General features: G+C 42.8%; 1 protein-coding gene across 1 annotated transcript in view; it reads left to right on the top strand.

Moving 5' to 3' along the window:
* Window positions 1-20,016, top strand: part of LOC107382109 (C-terminal Src kinase) — a 65,719-nt gene continuing 45,703 nt past the window's right edge. Inside the window, exon 1 of the mRNA XM_015954102.3 lies at window positions 1-188. The gene's annotated coding sequence lies outside the window, so the exon portion shown is untranslated. The remainder of the gene's footprint in view (window positions 189-20,016) is intronic.

Here is a 20,016-nt window from a genome sequence, read left to right on the forward strand (position 1 = left end):
GGCCTTCCAGACGCAAACAGACACACATATGCAGCCTGAGAACAGACAAGCGTCAAAGCAAAGCCACGTTTTGGATTGTCCGATATCACCACCACAAGGCTGGATGTCCCAAACCCGCGGAGACCTCCCGATGGGCCTTCAGCGCTGATCCGCAGCAACACCTCTGCTCGACTCGGTCCCATCTTTGGGTGAGTTGTTCACAAGCGCAGTGAATGATTTTGTCTCTTGCTGCAGCTGCAGTGGTTTACCAGGGGGAGGTTCAGGAGAGCACACCGGACCAGAGAACGTCTTTTGTGGGGTTTATGGCACTTTTCGGGCTCCGGGTTCTGTTCTTTAACACATGTAAAGGGTAACGGAACCGGGCATCGTTGTTCCGAGCTAACGTTCAACCTGGCGGAGTGTTAGCGTTAGCAGCTAGTTCAATGTAACGTCATAAGAGCCATTATCGCTGAGCTAGTTTAATTATCTCTGTTGTACGCTTGGGTTTAACGAAACAACAGCATAAACACAAATAAATAAAAAAGCCGCTAGATTGTTGTCTGATTGGCGTTTGTAATTTACGTTGTGGGAGCTTTTTTAACGTTTTTACCCCCAAATCACTGCCGTCACCCAATTTTCTCTGCTCTGGTTCCATAGTCGGACAAATTAGTATGATCTGGTTCTGGTGCGTTTTCCTTTTCTCATCTTTTGGGCTGACACGATGCGGTTAAAGGTTGCAAAGATCAGGTTTGTGTGACAGAAAGAGCCACGCAGCTCGGTCGGAAGAGACCGAAGCGTTCAGGGTGAAAACTGGGAGGAACCAGGCTGAGATTCAAACAATAAAACCTGTTAGTGGTGCTTGTTTTGGCTTTTAGGGCCGCTGTTTATTATTTACCATGACTTATTCTAAAGGTTAAAGCGCTCCAGCTCTGTTGTATTTATCACACCTCCCCCAGGCAAAAGCAGGAAAACCAATAAAACTTCAGACGAAACTTGACAGCTGCCCACGCCAGGAAACTGTAATTATTTACCTGTGATGAGGAAATACCTGCAACGTCTTTCCAGTTGTTTGTCCAACTCATTCTCCCCTGTTCTAATTGTTTATGTGAAATGGGAAAAATGCAAATTTTTGCAGCAATCAAAGGAAATTAAAATCCACAATTAATTCCTGAAACAAGTTGAAACTCAGTGTTTGAGTTTCAGCAAAACGTTGTTGTCGTTGTTGTGAAATGAGCTATTTTAAAAAATCAGCTACGTTTATTTTTATAGCACACATAAAATTCCATCTGTTTGAAAAGATTGCAAAAGAAAAACAATTTCATAGAATAAAAGAAGCACAAAGGAATCCAGATCCAAGCAGCTGGGTGTCCAGGTTTAGCTCTAGATGTAGGAACTGCTGCTTCTGCACATCACAAGGAGTCCGTCGAGAGGATTCCTATGCCTATCCCACTGAGATAGGACTTCTGGGAAGATCCAGAACTTGCTGGAGGGATTGTATCTTCTCTCTGGCCTGAGGATCCCCCACAGGGAGCTGGGAGTGGGATGTTTGGGCTTCCCGTCTGGATCTCTGCTACCCAAGACAGAAGATAGATGGAGCTTGTCACTGTGGTGCTAGAGACCTAATGATTTACAGTAATCCAGGTGAGATGTGATTAAGACCTGAATTACTGTCTCTGGGCTTAACTTTACCTAGGAGTGGGAGTTGTAAGAAAATCATCCCAACAATTAAGGGAGGATCAAAACTCAGACCCAAGATTACCACCAATATGACCAAGATTCAGATTCAGGAATAGCTTCTTTCCCGGAGCTCTCACTGTAGTAAACGACCACAAACACAGATGAACCTGGTAACCCGAACCTCACATATACTGATCGATATTGATCAGGTGCAATAACGATTATATGTGCTAATTGAGTTCACCCAATATGCTAAAATTCTGCTTACAATGGTGACCTGCACAGAACGCAACGGATGCTGCTAAAATATAAATGCTGCTGCTTTGTAGGTATTTGTACATATTACTGTTTATTTTACATTTATATTATTATTTTATTAATTTTTTTATATTCTGTAGCGTTTTGCACCAAAGGGAGTGGCACTCCATACATCAACAATAAAGGCTGTTCTATTCTTTATGGTCGGACTGGGCAGTACATGGTAATCTCTGATGCAGTTCACCTTGGTGCAGCAGTACATCGGGAGGTGGAGTGGGTTGTCCGGTAATCGAAGGGTTGTAGGATCAGTCCAGGCTCCTGGCAGAGAATGCTGCTGTTGTGACCTTGAGCAAGACACTTAAGCCACCTTGCCTGCTGGTGGTGGTTGGGGAGACTGGTGGAAACGGTGCTTAGCTGCGTCGCCTCTCTTTGTGCCCCAGGGCAGCTGTGGCAACATTGTAGCTCGTGTGTGTGTGTGTGTGTGTGTGTGTGTGTGTGTGTGTGTGTGGTAATGCGCCTTGGGGAGTTCTAGGACATAAGGTGCCATATCAAATACAGACCATTTACCAGTCTGAACAGAACATCGTTAGCAAAACAGTGAAAAAGGGGTGCAAGCAGGTATAATGAAAATGGACCAAATATAGACCCTTGAGGAACCCCAAAACCAACAGTGAAAATGGTGGAAGAGTACTCCCCAAGATAGACTGAGAAACTCCCATCTGACAGGCCGATTATTGGGTGAGCACTCCTGTGCTACCGCCGCCCCACAGATGATGAATCTTTTCTGTCGTCATTCCTCCTGGATGTTAGAAATCAGATTTCGGCTACAGATATCTGTTGTTCCAGGCACAGGTGTTTGCACCATCCTGATAAGAAAAGTATCATCAGAATGTGTTGTTGCTGTTCATGATTCTTCACATAGACCAGAAGCTTTGTGTTCCAGCAGCTTCTGCGTTGTTTCACTTCTCAGTCACTCCAGGTAAAAGTAGAAATGTACATACCTTTACAAGCCATGGCAGGTCTGACAGGAAGCGTGTGGCTCTGGCTCTGGGTTCCTTACCCCTGAAGGGGTCGTGAGGTTCAGCTTTTATTCTGAAGGAACCGTTGCGGTCCGGTGTAACTTGCAACAGATTTTATCCAGCTTTTCGAGGTTCTATAAGCTGAAGAGGAAGTCCGGATGGCCGGTCCAAGACTTCTCTAGAACGCTTTGAACTAAAGAAAAGGTGGCGTGGGATAGTTTTTATAATTGTCATATTTTGGTTTACTGGCGAATCAGAACTCGACATGCAAAAGAGGGTTTCTACAAACACCACAGATAACAACGCCTAGCCAGAAACGAAGGTTCTGATTGGATCAGACAAACGGAAATGTGTCGTGTGACTTCAGCATTACGTGTCATCAGTGTCTAGTGCAAATGTCCAGGATTATAATAACTTGTAAAATACTACTGATCACAGGATTATAATATCAAGTAATAACATTGTCATTTCACAGACTGATTGAACATTGTGCTCACATTATTATTGGTAATTAACAAAGTTGTTGATTATGTGTTTATCAGAATAGTTCCTGTCTTTGCTTGGTAACAAAGGTGAAGCAGTTCAGATGAGCAGAGTGCATGAAAGACCTTGGCCACTATCTCATGTAGATTAGCCTGTCAGAGACTTTATGTCTCTGCTTGAGCAGACGCAGCAGATCATGACCTTTAGGTCAAAAACAGGACATTCATGACGCTACAACGGTGAGGCGCGAACCGGAAAAGCTTCTGCCGATCACAATTCAACAACAAATTTATGAAAGAACGAATAAAGCTCGAAACGCGCGGAATCGTCCTGATGTAAGAGGTGAGTCTCCTCTTTGTTTTGGTTGTTTTGGCAACGACATCATCCTAGCGCGCAACGTTTTGTGACTCTTAAAAAAACAGTAAAAACGGTGAGAAACGCTGGCGGCGAAGCCCTTTATCTATCAGGAAACGGCTGGCAGCGAATGAGTTCAGAGTAAAAGACTATTTTGACTAATCATATTTAAAATGCACCAGTATTATATGGATTCTGTGGGAAGGAGACCTTTAAGGATGCACCAGATGACCACAACGGCTCTAAAGATAACTTTATCTCACACTCCTGACGTGTGTGGAGTGTTGAGAGTGTCTGGAACTGCTCCAGCGTTATGAAACATCTCGGTCTGATACAGAGCTCAACCAACCAACCAGACAGCAGGGCGATGGAACTGTGCTGTCTCCTCCTCCACCACCACATGATCGTTTACTCTGAAGTTACGTTTGATTCAGGGAGATTTTGCGAGATTCCTCATCAGACCGGGGAATGTTGGTTTATAAACGGGGTTTATGTGTAGCTTTTGCCACCACGGACTGTAGAACTAAGAGGTTTTTTTTATTACCATGTTTTGTTTCTCATGATTTGAAAATCTTCTGATACTAAAGTCCTGCCGTGAACTGGGCCTAGTCCGGGTTGTTGACAGGTTACAAATCTGGTCACCAGAGATAATATTAGCTTGGATCTGCTCTCGACTCAGCTCTTGTGATGATCTTTAATCATTAGAATAAAAACCAAAGCAGCTTTAAGAGGAACCCCCTCTGCTGGTGAAGTGGGAGCCGAGTCCCGCTGCCGTTGCTGATGAGAGCTTTGGGTTTTCATCAGAGTCTGTGACCAGGACTTGTTGGAGTGGGCGGGGGTGTGGGGGCTTGGCATTCATTATCCTCAGAGGAATTTGGAGAACCACACTGCAGCGTGTTAGGAATCCATATGCTGTGTCTGTCATGGCCGAAGTGCTGTCCAAATGCTGGGCTGTCCACCATGACACCTTCAGGTGTTAGCCGAGGGCTACGTTTAGCTCTTGGTTCGGTTCGGTTCTTCTACAGTTCTTTAGATGAAGCTCATTTCAGATACACTGGATTGTTTCTATTTAAAGGATATTTAGGCCTTTATTGAAGTGTTTCTATCTAAATGTTATAATCTTGGATAACTTCGTAGCTAACGGCTGGTCCAAGCAGACGAGAGCAGATGCTGCCGTCTGAAAATGGCTCCAGATTTTAGATTTTCATGGTTATTTCTACAGTTTTATTAAGAACAAGTTTGTTTTTTTACGGCTGCTTGAAAAATAAAGTTATTGATTTCTTAAAATATATATTTTTACTAGTGATGAACCGATATGAAATTTTTGGGCCGATACGATATCTGATATTAATTTGCCAGCCGTTTCCTGATCGGTAAAGCCATTCTCTGCCAGCGTTTTTACTGTTTTTTTTAGAGTCGCAGAACGTTGCGTGCTAGGATGATGCCGACGCAAAAACAATCAAAACAAAGCGGAGACTTACCTCTTACATCAGGAAGAATCTGCGCGTTTCGAGCGTTATCCGTTCTTTCATAATCTGTTATTGAATTGTGATCGGCAGAAGCTTTTCTGGTTCGCGCCTCACTTTTTTTACAGCAGCGGCCCAAAACGATCTAACACATGGATGTTCTGCTTCCTGATCATGTGACATGTGACGTACGTGGATGAAGATCGGCTTTAGAGCTGAAATGTTTGTTCTCATGGTGCGGGGGCTCGTCCGACGCCCACACAGTGGAAACATGAAAATGACGACCTTAGTCGTCAGTGGCAGTGAATGAGTTAATCTCACTGTTATGGCCGATAACCGATATTTGCTGATACCGATATACTGACATGAATGCTTCTAAAATCAGCAGATTTTGTATAGAATGAAAATTATTAAAGCGGAAATGACGATATTATGTACACAACACACACATTTATGGTTCTGAGATGACTCTTCACATGACTAAACAATTACACATCACCCCCTCATCCTCAGAAACAGGCAAACAAATGGAGACAAGATGGAAAAAATGTCGGTTTGTTAATATCGGCCCGGTTTTATTTATCAAACCGATACAGAAATGTTAAAAAATGACTTGCATCGGCCGATACCGATATTCATGCCGATATATTGTCCATCCTTAATTTTTAGTAAATTTTTATGTTCAGTAAATATTCACTTGAAGGTGCAGGAAACCCTGAAAACGCAACTTGAGAAAGCTTGAACCTTGGTTCTTCGGTCAGCTGACCGTGGTTCCCCTGACGACACGCAAGAGCCGAGCAGAGGAGTCTTGTTGGTGATCGGTCCCAGGTTGTGGAACGAGCTGCCTATGAACATAAATTGAGGTGGATGGTTTTTACTACAACTCTTGGTTGCTGCCAACTGTATTATTTATGTTGTTTATACTTGTTTTTGTACACATTTTCTATTAGTGCTTTATAAATAAATAGGATTTGGATTCAGATTTGGTTTTGTGAATGTTCACGATGGAGGAGAGCTGCACTAAGCTGCTGCTGTGATGTTTATGCCAGTAAAAACATCTAATTCCTTTTTAAAACCCTGCTTCTTCATGGCTGAGAACCCTCTCCCATCTAAGCGACAGCTGGACTGAAGTAGTCCAGCCTGGGAGCAGCTTGATGAGGGCTTGAGGGGACGTTGGACTCTTTATAATTAGTGACGAGTTGATTTGGCGAGCTGGAGGTTCCGGTCGATCCTTAAACCCGAGGAGCGCTGAGCTGTGCTTCTGTGTCGACTTTGAGCCTGGCTTATGCACTCAGCGGGGAAGAAGTGTCTCCCCTGTCTGAACCTTCTCATTACACGTCTGGAGCTCACCCAAGACCTCACTGACCTCCACACAATGAGCATGTTTAGCTAGCCAAAGGGGAGTAAGAGAAGCAGGACCACATCCCAGGTTATGGAGGATGCATGCCGCAGCTGTAGCATCACTCTGCTCAGATGCTTTCAGCCTCCGTCCCCTTGTGTAGGACGAGCAACATGAAAGTGAGATAGACTGTAGATCTGCACCTGCCCTGCTTCCTCTTTTAGAGACGAGTAGGTGGATCAGGCTGTAGAGGTGGACTTGGTGGTTTGTTGGTATTGTCTCAGCTGGTTTCTGAGTGACTCTGTTTCAGGGTTTCCTGTTTGGGGTCTAGAGGTTAAATGAGAAGGTCTGTTTCCCAAACTGATGTCTCCAGATCTACTAAAGTAGATATACAGTCCCTGCATTAGGGCCTCCTGTTCAACAGCCAATCAGATGGCTCCAGGTGAGCACCTGCAGGCATCTAGATGACTTGCTGAAGTTCAAACTAAGCTGACAGGGTGTAGGGCCTAAGATCATGATGTGGTTGGTCTAATCTACTGGGATTTGAACCCCCAACCATCTTTAGGGTTACAGAGACTGTTCAGACTGGACATCAGCAGAAGACCACACCAGGTGTTTGTGTGATTCACACAGGACCACCAGAGCTGGACCAGAAGAGACTGAACACTTGAGAGTCTGGATTTCAGCTGGCAGGTCAGGATCTGGTGAACATGAAGGCATGGGATGGGTGTTGTCGTGGGGTGTTCTGGTCCCACTCAGGACCCGTTATGGCGCTTTAACGTCTGGGCCAGCACAGGCCGGACAGGGTAGCTTTTAAAGTGTTCACATCTAGGTGGCCTTGTATTTTTCCGTGCTCGACTGGTTGGTTTTTGGGCCCACACACCAAGGCGGTCTGCTTCGGGCTGAACGGGTCCAGCACCAGGTGTGAAACCGTCATTAGTTCCACCTGAGCCTGGTTTAAACACCAGTCTACCTGAGTGGTGCCGACAGAAGCCGTTGTTTATTTAGCCTGGTTAATAAAGTTCTGTTGTTTCTGTGGAGTTTTTGGTTATTTGTGGGTAAAAGTGGAAGAAAATCAAGAGAGGAGAAACCAGACTACAGTCGTTATTGGTGCTCCTTATTTTTCTAACCGTCTCTGATGTCCTCGTCTCTGATGTCCTCGTCTCTGATGTCCTCGTCTCTGATGTCCTCGTCTCTGATGTCCTCGTCTCTGATGTCCTCGTCTCTGTCCAGCAGCAGTTGAGACGAGACGGGCATCCCCTTTACCTGCTGAATGGTGATTTAAAGACGCGTACCTCAGCTTCGAGTCTTCCTGCAGGAAATCCCTCCAATATGAAGGAAATCTTAACATTTTTGCGTTTTAGAAAGTTTTCTGGACTCACTGGAGGTTACCTGAATGACGAGTCACCTGGATGACATCAGCACGTTTTGGAAGAGCTGATTTGAATTAATGAGGAAGAGAAGTGCTCGATACTTCCTCTCTGAGCAGTCATGCAGACGAGGTCGGGAGCAGATGGTTCTCTGCTGCTGAAAAACCGTTCTCGTGTCTGTTTGGAGAACTCGGGTAGAACCCATTCACTTATTTATCTTCTCTGGCCGTTTTTAGCTTTGCTGGAAGGTCGTGGGGTTTGGTATCTAACCGTGTTCTAATAAAGCAGCAGTTTTCTCTATAAACGGGCCAGCCACGGCTCTGAACCGGCACTCTGTCCTGGTTGTGCAGGCCCGGTGCCGTCCTGGTTTTAGAAATGTTTAGCCGGCTGAACTCTGAGAATCATTTACTTTCTGCTCTTTGATTTCAACTTTCTCTTCCTGTTCAGTAAATCTTTTTCTGTTCCGCCATCACAGACTCTCTCTCTCCCGCTCACTTCAGTCTGGTGGATCACAGTCTGGACTTTGTGCCTCTGCTCATCCTCCTTTATAAACCCAGACTCCCCAGGTGTTTTGGGGTTCTGCAGCTTGTCTCAGACGTTCTTCCATCCGGCTGGAAAATGGGGGAAACTGGAAAAATGAGAATCGGGTGCAAAAGTCTTCAAAAAGTTTAGTTTCACCATTTATGTTGAGTTACTGACATCAATACACTTTTGCACCAGAGTCATATTTATGAAAGTTATGGAATGTATGGTGTCTAATCAACCGCTCACCAAGCGAAAACATAATCCTTTTATTTGATCCCATGCTAATACGGGTTCTGAATGCTGACGCAAGTAAGGTTTAACAAAGAAGCCTTAAATAGTTTCTGAAATAGTAGACATTAATGTCGAATTTTTCTTTTCCCGCCTGATTTACGGTATTAAAAGCCTAAAATTCTGTATAATTAATGAGCATCAGACCCACGTGACCACAGAGCTAGCTCCAGGGAAAGGCCTCAGTCTGAGCCTCGGCCTCGCCTGAAAACTGTTCCGCCAGTTTCAGTCTCTCAACTTAGACCATTAGTTGTAGCGTTTGCGTTCCTTTTGGATATTATTTGTGCAATTGTCGGACAAAATGACTTGCTGTGGCATTAATTGCACTAATAGAGCGTCCAAGGAGTCTCCACTTCATTTTTTTCAGTAAGTAAAATTATATTTATGTATTTTGGGTCACTGTCGAGTAGGGTTGTCATGGTGTGAAAATTTAACCTCACGGTTATTGTGACCACAATTACCACGGTTTTCGGTATTATTGCGGTATATATTTTTTTACATGCTACATTTTCACACAATAAACCCTGTATGTCGGGAAATATTGTTCTCAGTTTGTGTCTAAATTTTGCCTAAAATGTGTTATTTTGTAATTATGTTGTTTGTTTACATTTTTTCCCTTTAGTCTTTAAAATACCAATATTTGCCCATAACTTATTTTTTGTCAGTTTGATGTCATCATTTTAAAAATATTAGATCAGATGATACTCAGTATTCAAGTAGCCTTCTAATCAGATACTTTTTTACCCTTACTTGAGTAATAAACCCTATATCAGGAAAATATTGTCCTCGGTTTGTGTCCTTCCAGTGAGCTTTGCAGATGTGGGAAAATGTCATCAGGCACCAGCGTGATCAAAATGTTCAAATCCTATCTCAAACTGGATCATAGGTGTCGGATACATTTTTTTTGTTGTGTGGAGGAAGTGACATCATGTCCTTTTAATATAAACACCTTTTCAGATCAGCATAAACAGTTTTTCCAGGATTCTGAAGTCACTTAACACAAGCAGGTGGGTTAAATGGGACGTATGATGCTGAAGTCACCTTTTGCCACGTGGGTCTCTACTTCCTCCATCAACACCGACGCAAAACAAGCGTGAATAAAAGCCTCCATTTGTTTACGTTCTTGCAGCGTTGCGAACCAGCTGACTTGTAAAAGTCCTAAAGGGCTCAACTCCTTCTAAATGGAATGTGGCCCTGTGTTTTTTCACCATTTGCTTTGAGGTTTCCTCTCCTCCATCTGGAAAATTCAAACAATCCATTTAGGATATTTAGAGGTTTTGAGCAAGTTTATTTCTTAAATAATTTTAGTGACGCTCTTATTATTTGTTCCTTTTTTCTCTCAATGCCAAACATTAGTTTCAGTGAGCTCTGTCTGGTTTATTTTCTTCATGTTGCATCGTTTCTGGACCCTTTTGGGGCACAACATCTTCTCCAGGCTTGTTTTTCTGCAGAATAATTTCAGGATTGTTTAAAATTTGCCTTCTGCAGCACTTTAGTGGTTGTTTACCGTCCTGTTGCTAGGCAATGTTCAACATACCCAAGTCATGATGTTCCTATCAGCCAGTGTAACAAAAACCTCTTGTGTGTATTTTTGTCTGTGGTTGCGTTTGGACATTTGCCATTGGAAACTACAGAGGAAGTTACGATATGTTGATGTTTATGCGTTCATAGAAATGTTGAACTCTGTTGAACTCACTTTAGGATCCAACCGTGGCGTCGGGTCATGATGAAGATGATGACGGTCTTGGTCAGTATGAGGACTGTAGTACTTCTACTTTTCTCATTTCTTGATGCAGTTGGAGTTTTGAGTGTAAACGATGACTCAGCTGAACATAAGTATACAGACTGGGTGGAAATACTGAATTTCTTTATTATTTGTTAGATTATTAATATTTCACATTCTTTGAGTGTAATCTCACCTGTGGGTGGTTTCGTGGTAAAGATCCACCCACATGGGATTTCTTTTTTGCCGGCGCCGATATGTGGAGGTCACGGTGAGCCAATGGCCAGAATGTGCTGCTGCCTTTCTCAGCCAGTGTGTACAACATATTTTGACCTTGTTAACTTGCTAAAATGTCACTGTAATGGAATGAAATGACTGTTTTCCACCTAAAAGTCATTTTCCCCTCTCCTCTGACACAGAACTAGTTTGCATGAGATATGGCCTCAAGGTCTCATGCATGTGCTCTAAACTGCTTCGTTTCCATCCCAAGAGAAGAATGAAGAAAATGACTCTCTCCTTTTAATAAATCAAAGAACTCTATTTTAATAAAGCTAATCAAACAAAGTGTTAGTCAATAATAAGATGTGACCAATCTGTGAAATCATAATATTAATTACTTTATTGTAATCCTATAGAATATAATAAGTAATATGACTTTAAATGTTTCCACTAGGATTGATCTCACGTAGCGTTAAGACATGACACATTGCTTTACTGATCCAATCAGAATCCGCCAGATCTGACGGAGGCGTGGTTTTGGTGGTGTTTGGTAAATCTGTCATCTTTTCATTCGACCATAAACCAAAACATCCAAAGTATAAAACTATGCCCACGTCATCTTTAACGGCAGTTCAAAGCGTTCTAAAGAAGTTGTCGGAGTGGCCAATCCGTGACTTTCCTCTTCAGCCAAAAGAACCAACGACAAGTTGGATTAACCTGTTGCCGTTCCACCTGCTGCAACGGTTCCTTTCAGAATAAAAGCTGAACTCACAGACCTTATGGGTCCATCTGACGCTGTCAACCAGCTGTCGCTTTTTACCTGGAGACAATCCAAAGACTAGTCTGTCGTACTGCTGACGCTGTTTCATCGGTTTCAGTACCGAAAGAGGGGTTCGAGGACCTGGCATTCTGGATCTGTACGGAGGTCTAAGGGTATGTGTGGAGCGACAACATGGCGTCGAATGTGTTTATGAATCTCCTAATCAAAGCTTAGCTCAAGACATCTCCTTCATTCCCACCAGAACTAATCGTTTCTTCAGATTTGCTGGTTCTGAACAACATTCCACACTACACCATTCTCCGTCTCATTTCACCTTAGTTACACCATACATTTAGTGTTAAAGTTAGTCTGGTTTTAATTTGTTTAGTAATAAATCTTTAAACTTTTAAAACCTGACTCTCTTCTGTTGTCTGAGTTAATACGAAGTGTTACATAATCCCTGCAATAAAACGTTCCAATCTTCTGGTTAAAAGTACCCACAGAGCCATAAGGTTGATTTCATATTTACTATAGAATCTTATGTCTTATGGCTCTTGAAATAACATGTAAATTAATTCATTACATCACTAATATTAACAGTCGATCATGCTGACTTTTTCTGAATTTAACCAAGTATTGATTCTTAGTTTTGTGCTCAGTAATAAAACCAAAGTTAACCAAACTAAATCAAAAACTAAACAAGTATTGAATTGAAAATGTTGGTTGATAATAGGGCTGCACAATATATCGTAAATATATTGTTATCGTGATGTCAGCATGCACAATATGCATATCGCAAAGAACAGATAAATATCGCAATAAATGGTGAGCTCAAATGTTTGCTAAACATAACGCATTCTGTCAATCAAACAGAAGTATTATGTTTTTTTAACAAATCAAATAGAGCTCTTCATCCATTTGGCCAAATTGGTGGGTTCTCATAGGTTAGATGCCCGCCCCCGAGGCGGGCAGCACTTCATTTTGATGGTTAGCAAACACCTGAGTTAGCTTAGTTCTGCTCTTTTTGCTGATTCTTCTTTTCCCGGGATCCACTGATCCATTTTATTTTTCCCTTTCCTCACATCTTTTGCTTTTCTCATTTTTATAATTTTTTTTATTTCTTTGTTTTTGATTATTTTTGTTCCTGAGTTAACTTTTTATTTATCGCAAGTAATATCGTCATCGCAGTATGAATCACTGTTATCGCGTATCGCAGGTTTCCTTTTATCGTGCAGCCCTAGTTGATAATGTTTCAGAGTGTTTATTAAGGGTGTTTTTTTCAGGCATGTAAATTGTCATTTAGATCTGATTTGGCGGCAGCAGCAGCGGCAGGCTGCCAGTAGACGTGCCTGACCTTAAATTGGCTCTATTAAAGAGAGGAGAGGTCCTGATTCATTAGATCTGGGACAGAAGCTTCTCTGTCAGACGGTAAAAAATAGACATTTAGTGGTTCTTTTACTTTTGTGAGAGAAATCTGTTTTTGACAGAGAGGCTCAAATAAAACTCAACTCAGTTTTTCATGAAAAACATCCTGTTTTTCTTTCTTTCTTTCTAAAAAGGTTTTTAAAGCTTTTGCACAAAATCAAACGTCCGAGGGAATCGCATCCGAATCCAGAAAGTAATTCCTCATCTGGTGCTTCTGCGTGCATCTTTAGATGTTGTTCTGTAAACGCAGTAATGGTGTTTTAATTTATAGAAGAATCCAACGGGCTGAGTGTGTCAAACAGTTGGCTGGGAAGCAGCTGTGATTTACAACGGGATGCTAAACAGGAAGTAGTTTCATCTCATCCAGACCCTGCTCCTTTAGAGTCACCACACCAGCACCACCTTCTCCTTCTCCTTCTTCTTCTTCTTCTTGTTCTTCATCTTGTTCTTCTTCTTGTTGCTCTTGTTCTTGTTCTTCGTAATGTTGTTGTTGTTCTTCTTGTTCTGCTTCTTCTTCTTCTTCTTGTTCTTCTTCTTCTTCTTCTTCTTGTTCTGCTTCTTCTTCTTCTTGTTCTTCTTCTTCTTCTTCTTCTTGTTCTGCTTCTTCTTCTTCTTGTTCTTCATGTTGTTATTCTTCTTCTTCTTCTTCTTGTTCTTTTTCTTTTTCTTCATCTTGTTCTTCATGTTGTTCTTCTTCTTCTTCTTCTTCTTGTTCTTTTTCTTTTTTTTCATCTTGTTCTTCATGTTGTTCTTCTTCTTCTTCTTCTTCTTGTTCTTTTTCTTTTTCTTCATCTTGTTCTTCATGTTGTTGTTGTAATTCTTCTTCTTTTTCTTCTTGTACTTTTTCTTCTTGTTTTTGTTCCTCTTGTTCTTCTCTTCCTCCTCCTCCTTCACACATTAAATGTAAACACCAGAAAGATATTAAAATCTCCTCCCTTCACCAAACAAACACCAGTTTGTTAAAGATGTGGTTCACTGAAAACCCTTTTTAGTGATTATTTCTGATTAATTTCTCATGCAGGCTGAACATGAAAATAGTCTCCTACACCTATCTCCTGCGTCATCTTCTGATGGAAAACAGCCGGTGAAACTCTAGGATTAGAAAATCCTGACAGATCTACGTCACACTGTCACTAACATTCATGGACTCACCCATCTTGGCTCACGATGGGAAAGACTGTTGTTGGTTTAGCGTCCAGGAAACAGCAGAGAACATCTTACTAACTAACTGTTAGCATTAGCAACTCTACCACACAGCAGAACTCCTCCAGGCTTGTGGTTATTTGTGGAGATAAAACATCAAAGTTGCAGAGCAAACTGTTCTTGGAAAGTTTAAAATCAGAAGAAAAGAAAATAATGCAATGTATTTTGTTCCTGCACCTGGTTCAAAATATATCATGATGGGCCAAATCGCTCATTTCTACATTTTCCCAGAATGCCTCTGGTCTGCGTGTGCTGAGTAATCATCACATGTGGCGTGTTGAGCTTTTGTAAATTCACAGAAGAACTCCCGCAACAGAAAGTCTCCTTGGTCGTTTGTGTCATTTTTGCAGCAGTTCGACATGAGTATGTGGCATTTTTACAGCGGGAGATTGTGGATATTTGTAGATGACCGTTACCAGTATGTGTCCAAAGCAAGCGAGATCCTGAGCTCTGGCCTTTTCCATCAGGTGTGAACAGTTTCAGATCCAGAAAGCTAAACGCCACTCTTCTGCAGCCATTTAGGCTCTGATTCTTCATCTAGCCTATGAAACTCTAGCAGTGACCTAATTAATTACGTCTCTCGGGTTCTGTTGTTACAGAAGAAAAGATGATTGCTGATCGGTTCTTTTGCTTCTGACTTCTGGTGTCGCTCTAAACCTCCTTTTGGAGGAACTTCTGAATCTGCTGGATAGAAGCAGCGTGCACGTCTCTCTTTGTTTGTAGTGAACCTAAATCTGAAATCTGACTTTATTAAAAACAGTGGGTAAAACCCAACAGGTAGTTTAGATAAAAGGACTTCTGTGTATGTGAAGCGATTCTGCATCAGGAGCGTGCACGGTGGTGTCTGCTTGTGAATTATTAATGCAGCGCTGCTGTAGAGGGGCGGAGCCTGTTTTATTTATGGCTGCCCTTAAAGCCGACAGACGGCTGCTGTTGGTATAAAACTGTTAGGATCAGGTCTGGCTTTGACACTATCTCTCCCCCTCTGCCTGATGGTGTCCTTGCTCGTCCGACCTTTGTCTTCTCCATCTGTGACCATCTCTCTCTCTCTCTCTCTCTCTCTCTCTCTCTCTCTCTCTCTCTCTCTCTCTCTCTCTCTCTCTCTCTCGCTCTCTCTCTCTCTCTCTCTCTCGCTCTCTCGCTCTCTCTCTCTCTCTCTCTCTCTCTCGCTCTCTCTCTCTCTCTCTCTCTCTCTTTCCATCTTTCCTGCTGTTTCCTCTCCTGCATCCACCTCCGTTTTAGTGGCTGAAAAGACTATATCTTTTAATTCTTTCAATTTGGGATTACTTGCCGTGCAGGTAATCTGTATAATACCTGTTCTTAGCCATAATAACGGTTGTGCCCGTAGCTCCTCTCTACGCCTTCACTCTCCTTTTGAGCCCAGCCAGTCTGATTTGGCTCTGCTACTGAATGCATCTTCTATCATAGAGATTTGGAGCTGCAGTTGCTGCTAATGCGGCTGCCATATTGTACCAACACCCCACTGTGGCAGCCTCTAATGAGATGCTTTGTGTCACTATCCTCGTGCTTTCCCTCCTTGGCGGCTCTGAATGGAGGAGTTGTCGTGCTTTAGCCATCAAAGGAGATGGAGAGGCGATGAAAGCAGCAGTGGCCCAGCAGGCGCTCTTCAGTTTCTTCCTCTCGTTCCTTCACATCTAAAAATGTTTAAGTAACTTTTTGCATGTTTGTGCATCTGGTTCAGTTCAAGTCACGGCAGCGTGTCTATGGCGGAAAAAATATCACAATTATGAATATTTACAGTTTGAGTCAGGAAACACACCGTCTGTGGTTAGGGATGGGTACCTTAGACATTTGAATCGATTCTGTACTAATTCCCGGTACCTAGGAATCGATACCGGTACTTAACGGTACCATTTTTTGATACTTTTGAGTGTTTATTATTTTAATTCTCTTTTATAATTAAATATATATTTTCTCAATATATAACAATATTTGATAAATATCACGATAAATAACATTCAACTGTTTGTATTTTAACATCGTCCTTGTAGTTTTATAAGCTGATAATTAAACTGAAGCAAACATATTTACTGTGAAGTAAATTTACTGTGTATCTTCATTCCTTTGGCCGTCTTTTTTCATTTGATTTTTCCTACTGGGAAGTTAGAATTTCCGAGGAGAAAGCGAACGCACCATTAGCTGATAACAATGGTGGCAATGGAAGCTAACATATCAAGCTAACGTTATCTTAAACAGTTTATTTAGCTGCTGGAGCAGATTAAAACGATGATGCCTCACACTTAGTTCGTTGTCGCTGGTTTCATCTTCACCCAGTCACCCGTCGCATTTAGTAAAGTGAAGCCAAACTTTAGAGCGCGTTCATGTTCTTCTAGTCGGAAATTCGGAGTTCCGAGGAGAAAGCGAACGCACCATTAGCGAAACGGAAGCTAACATATCAAGCTAACGTTAACTTAAACATTTTATTTACCTACCGGAGCAGATTAAGATGAGGACGTCTCACTTAGATCGTCGTCGCTGGTTTCATCATCACCCAGTTACCCATCACATTTAGTGAAGTAGACCCAAGCTTTAGCTGTGGACCCACACACCACCTCTCGGAACCTTAGATCCACATCTGAAAACCTCCTGGCTGTTCCTCGAACCAGACTGAAAACCAAAGGGGACAGGGCCTTTCAGACTATTGCACCCAGACTTTGGAACAGTCTACCTTCAAATCTCCGTCTCTCTAACACTGTAGAGGTCTTTAAAAATCATCTAAAAACTCAACTTTTCATCCAGGCGTTCCCTCCCTAAATGTTTCAGAATGATGGCTTTGTTCGGGTTCACACCTTCACTTTGTTTATACTCATGATTTTATTTTCTACGTTTATCACTGCTATTGTTTTTTCTGATGTTTTTATTGGTTAGAGGTATTTGCCCTGATCTTTATCATGTTGTACAGCGCTTTGTGATTTATATCTGTGAAAGGCGCTCTATAAATAAACTTTTACTTACTTAATTACTTAGCGTGCGTTCTTTCTACCATGCTACTCTGTTTACAACTGGCTCGCAGCGAGCGACGACATGACGCTCTTGTGCATGCGCAGCTGTCTTGGCAAGTTCTCCTTATGAAGGACGGGTACCGAAACGAGGCACCGTTTGAAATGACATGAATCGGTGCTCAGTCGGTACTATGGAATTCGGTCGGTACCTTAAAAAGTACCGAATTCGGTACCCATCCCTATCTGTGGTGTAGCTCGCCAAAATAAAAGTAGTTTATTATGACCTGTTTTCATCCTGAAGAAATTCTAGAATTTGAATCAATATTTTCATAAATATTTACATTGGTCACCAACTGGCTTTGTCTTGCAAACATGACGTTTTTGTTTTGGTTTAAAGTGACTGTATTTGTCCTGGTGATAGGGGGCAGTATATACCTAAATGATTGCATGCAGGCAGTGTTTTGGGGTTTAAGTAAGACCTTACCAACGGATGGCCATTAGGGTCAAAACTCCCTGGGAGTGCAACCTCCAGCAACATAACAAGCACATGTAAACAATGTTAATGAATGGTGAAAGCTTGTAACTGTTGGTTACAAATCAGTAAATGCATTTTGTCCTCACAGGCTCCCATAGAACGAAACACTGTCTCCCAAAGACTTAGACCATTTTTTTAGACCCGATTTTTATTGTTAAATATTATGAAGCCGCCAATATTTTTCAACAACTGATCATTTAATTCATTTTTCTCTGCACATTTCCAGAGATGGACGGTAAAAACTACACATTGTTAGCCTAGTGAACTGGACATACCGTAAATCCTCTAATACAGGCCGGTATTCAATTAAAGGCCGGGTCTCCAATTGTGGCCGGTGTCAGAGTTAGTTTAGGTAAATAATGGCCGGTCTCTTATTGTGGCCGGGTGGAATGTAGTAACAAGCAAGTATGAGCGTCCCGGTGGCAGGGTTATAGTCCCCAAATCAACCAGCAGGAGGCAGTAGACGTTCACGCAGACCTTTATTAAGCTTTTTCTTCAACGCTTTGTAACGCTACAGACACGATCCTCTATCACGCTCCTACCACACAGAGTCACGGTGTCAGTTAACCATGCTAATTCAACCCGCTCCACAGAACACACATCACCTTCCCTGTGGCTTACATAACACTCACACAACACGCAAATCAGCACATAGGAACTAGCAGAATGATAGGAAACACATATGACACAATACCCAGAATGCACCTGGCTTACAACCCCAGCCAGGTCATTACACTATCAAGTTCAAAGAGAACGTGCTGATTATGCTGCAGAACACTCTGGAGAGCAGCAGTAGGGGGTGTATGAACTAGTCAACTTCACTATAGTGACTTTTTATGCCTGTCGTCGACTAGTCGCTGTCACGTGATAATGACCGGCAAGATGCAGCCCTCGGAAAAGACAGCAGCCTGCTGTCAGCAGGTGACAAGCTCCTGCGCTCAGGGGGTGGGGGTGGGGGGGGGGCAACGCGCTGTGCCAGACCGTAGGCACTGACACGCGATCGTTCATGTCGGTTCATTTCCTTTAATGTTTTCTGTCTTTTATTTGCGCCTGATGTGTATCGCTGCTGTGGAGCGGGGCGCATCAACTTGTCCCTGATGCGGCCGGCAAGCAGGGAGCGCTCCGCTGTTTTCGCGGTCGGTAGATCTGCCTCCTGAGCACGGCCACAGTAACAATCAGGTGTCGCCACCTCAAAAACTAATTTAACACGCGATCGTTCATGTCAGTTCATTTCCTTTAATGTTTTCTGTCTTTTATTTGCGCCTGATGCGTTTGCTGCATGCTGTGGAGCGGGGCGCTGCGCGCATCACCTTGTCCTCCGACGCACTGATCACTGATACGGCCGACAAACAGCGAGCACTCCGCTGTTTTTGCGGTCGGTAGATCTTTTAGAACTGCAGTTCAAAGGTAACTCATGAGGTGAATATATATGAACCCAGGTAGCAGTTTTTCTTTAGGATTGAGAGGAGATGCAGGAAGATAATAAACAGGCAGGACAGAAAAATAGTCAAAATAAAAACAAGTTAGTTTTTGTACCTGCTGTTGCAACAAACAGACACCATTGAAGGTCATCAGAAGTGAGGAACAGAAAATGAAATAATTATTTTAATGTTTAGAGCAGCAGGAACTCCGAGAGGCTGCAGGCGCATCAGTGAGTTTGCGGCCGCTGCGCAGGGGGAGGGGGGAGAGGGCTAAAGCAGGGGGAGGGGGGAGAGGGCTAAAGCAGGGGGAGGGGGGAGATGGCTGAAGCAGAAACTACTGTTGTTAAAAGAAATGTGTTTAACTTTGAAAATGTGGGCGCAATTTTAATTGTCAAAAACTCCAATGAACATTAGTTCATTTTGCTCAAATGGAAATAGAGGCCTGCCTCTAATACTGGCCCTCCTTCCAATAAAGGCCTGGAGCTTGATGAGCTTGAGTCAAATAGAGGCCCGGGCCTGTATTAGAGGATTTACGGTAATTCTTGCTTTGCAAAGTTTGGTCTAGGACGCTCCATTGGCACCTCTGCAGCCCCTAGCAGCATTCCGGCAGGCCAATCACAGCTCTCCTTAGGGGATTTAGTCCCGACAGGATGTATTGGCTTTGTGGGCGGGATTATGCGACAGAGTGAAACAAGATGGCGACAGCTCATTTGAAACGGCTTTTACATTAATTTTGGACAATTTGGACTTGGGCTTTAGAATCAGGAGCAGATATATGTATTTAAATCCTTTATTCAGAAAAATTATGTATTTTCGCCCTCTTCATCAGCAGACCACCTCGTATACCGGTGTCCGTTGCGATGAGTACGTCATGTTGTTCATTGTCCAGTAGCACGCGGAGGTCATTTCAAAGACGACAGTAGAACCGCCCCACTACTGAGAGCCGCCAGCAGAGCGTTACCAGAGTAAATGGTATATTTATTTAGTATGGGTTGCCAAGCTAACACAT

Source organism: Nothobranchius furzeri, chromosome 9 (assembly GCF_043380555.1).
Source record: "Nothobranchius furzeri strain GRZ-AD chromosome 9, NfurGRZ-RIMD1, whole genome shotgun sequence".
Lineage (NCBI taxonomy): Eukaryota > Metazoa > Chordata > Actinopteri > Cyprinodontiformes > Nothobranchiidae > Nothobranchius > Nothobranchius furzeri.